Genomic DNA, 3,205 nt, shown 5'->3' with positions numbered 1-3,205 from the left:
TCTCTCTCTTACTACTACTATTTCATTCATTGCTTCCCACTGCTGCTACGTCTTCTCACTGTCGCAATCTCTTTCTTTCTCGTTGTCAGTGTCATAGACTCCCTCATTATCACTCGCTCTCAACCATTTCCAGTTTCTCCTTCCTTTTATTCCTCTTCCAGTGGCACTTTCTCCTTCACGCTTTTCCTAGCAGTGTTCTTCCACTATCAACTATGTTCCACTGCCATTCTATCCCTCTCTTTCCCTCACACTATTATTGTCTGCTTCGCTATTTCTACACAACAACCACTGTCTACTACCTTACTGTATTGGTTACATTTCTAACGTTTTCCACTGCCACTTACTCCCTCAGCATGAAAAGGCACGAACATATTCGCATGCCAAAATTTTTCGGTAAATTTTTAATGGTCCTGAGGAAGACAGAACGAGGCAGCTAGTACCCAGCTTTCCCGTATTTAATAAACAGCAGCATATTCGCCTTTTTGGTCCTCCGATAGAATTTTCCGCTAATTCCTTACTTTTCCCAGCTACAGCAGAGCATGTCACTCTTATGAAAAGAACTTTATAGGCCTGTAAAATTTTGAGTTTATTCATGTGACATTGAAATAATGCAAAAGTATATAATTTTGCAAGACGTACAGAATTTTATGTGTAGAAAAATTTTGCAAGTGCTTTAGTAAGTCAACAGCATGAGGTTTCCAGAAACCATCTGATGAGAATGGAGACACTTTAAAGCAAATTACTCTGTGTTACATTCCTTTATATACTAGCTTTCAGCCTTAAACTGGATTTTACGTGAGTATTTCACGTGTGCCAGTAGCGTAACTTTCAAACTCTATGTCTCGGGTACGAGCCAAGATACGATGAAAATTTTCAAGGTTGTCCGAGACCGGTATAATAAGAATACATCGTAACAGTTACGGCCATTTGCTGTGCATAGACATCTTGGAAATTGCGGCTAGGTTTTGGTACATAAAAACAATTTTTTGAGGTGTTTCTCGATAACGGACAAAGATTTTTTTTTAAAAAAGTGAACAAGATACTTCTAAATAAATGCATATAAAATATAGCATTAAAATTTGACCCGTTTTCTGCAGTTACTTTAAGTGCGTATATTACGGTAGAAGTAGGATAAGTTTGAAACTCTGTATGCCGGAAACGGATAAAGACATAAAGAAAATTTTCAAAGTTCTGATATATTGTGATCTTAGGAACGTATCATAAAAAATTCTGTCGTTTGATGTACATAGTCGTTTCGAAAACAGCGGCTCTGTTGTTTTACATAGAAATCACGTTCTTCGGGAACCGCCCATAAAATGAAGCCTCCATAAGCTCCTTAAAGTGCACCGAAGACCACATCTAACGAGAAAAGAACCAATCGATTTGTTAATCTTTCTAAGCTGGAGGATGTGTGTCGTATTAAAATTTTGACCCCGTACTGCCGGGTAGTTCTAGTAAGACGTCCTTCTGTTGGGTATACAAATGGCCCCTAGTACAAGAGCTATCCAAGACGCTTGACACTACTATTCTATCATTAACTTGCCGTTTTGGAACATATTAGGTAGCGCATGCTGTCGCAAGCGTACCGATTGAACCGTATGGATTATGTAAATGGTACCTTGACATTAAGAGGGATCTTGTATGTAGTGATCTGGTAGCGATTATACTTCATTAAGTGAAAGAAGAATTTGATTTGTTTCCGATGACTAGACCTAGCGAAATGTTATGTCGCATTAAGCAGGGAGTGATGATTATTTAGTAGGAGGACCAAATAAGAGATTCCGGAGGACCTTCGAACTGTTGAAGATATAGAGGAAACTCTTTTGAATTTTTCAAGTAAAATTTCTTAGATGTTGAAATAGCAAAAAAGGGCACTGAAAATTACATTAGACACAGGCAGTAAAGATGTGAATATCACCTGCATGTTCGGAAGTACACTGTTCACCAAATCAATAGTAATTGAAAAGAGGTGTCTGAAAGCCACTTAGGGAAGGAAAATGCAATGGCCAGCAGCAAGTAAACATAATGACATGGTGGGAAGACGTGTGTGGCGAAGCTTTGGAGGGTGTCGGACACGTTGGTTCGTGAGCGTGGCTGCGTTCAAGTCGCAGAACAATTCCTGTTAGCAGTTAAACTGAGTGAAAGATGCTCACCATGGAAGTTAGTGTACGCGTCGCAATTCGAGCACGGAGGCAGAGGTGCGATTGTGCACGCTTTAGAAAATTAATCCAAATTCGTAATTCGTAAGGGCCATCACAGAAGTTGGCAAGGAAAACGTAGGTGCAAAGAAGGCTACGGCAAAGAAACCATGGGTAACAGAAGAAATACTTCAGTTGATTGATGAAAGGAGTAAGTACAGAAATATTCAGGGAAACTCAGGAGTACAGAAATACAAGTCGCTTACGAATGAAATAAATAGAAAGCCAGGGAAGCTAAGATGAAATGGCTTCATGAAAAATGTGAAGAAATCGAAAAAGAAATGATTGTCGGAAGGACAGACTCAGTGTACAGGAAAGGCAAAACAACCTTCGATGACATTAAAAGTGAAGTTGGTGCAGAGAGAATCCCAATGTTAAGTGCAGAGGAGAGAGCGGATAGGTGGAAAGAATACACTGAAAGCCTCTATGAGGGGGAAGATTTCTCTGGTGTGATAGAAGAAACAGGAGTCGATTTAGAAGAGACAGGGAAGCCAGTATTAGAATCAGAATTAAATGAGCTTTGAAGGACTTAAGGTCAAATAAGCCAGAAGGGAAAGATAACATTCCATCATAATTTCTAAAATCATTGGGGGAAGTGGCAACAAAACGACTATTCACGTTGGTGTGTAGAACGTATGAGACTGACGACATACCATCTGACTTTCGGAAAAGCATCATCCACACAATTGCGAAGACGGAAAGAGCTGACAAGTGCGAGAATTATCGCACAATCAGCTTAACAGCTCAAGCATCCAAGTTGCTTACAAGAATAATATACAGAAGAACGGAAAAGAAAATTGAGGATGCCCTAGATGACGATCAGTTTGTCTTTAGGAAAAGTAAAGGCACGAGAGAGGAAACTATGACGTTACGGTTAATAGTGGAAGCAAGACTATAAATCAAGACATTTTCATAGGGTTTGTCGACCTGGAAAAAGCGTTAGAAAGTGTAAAATGGTGCAAGACGTTGGAAATTCTGAAAAAAAGTGAAACACGTATGCAGCGATG

This window comes from Schistocerca serialis, chromosome 6 (genome assembly GCF_023864345.2).
Source record: "Schistocerca serialis cubense isolate TAMUIC-IGC-003099 chromosome 6, iqSchSeri2.2, whole genome shotgun sequence".
NCBI lineage: Eukaryota > Metazoa > Arthropoda > Insecta > Orthoptera > Acrididae > Schistocerca > Schistocerca serialis.
Note: the sequence above shows the minus strand (reverse complement) of the source record.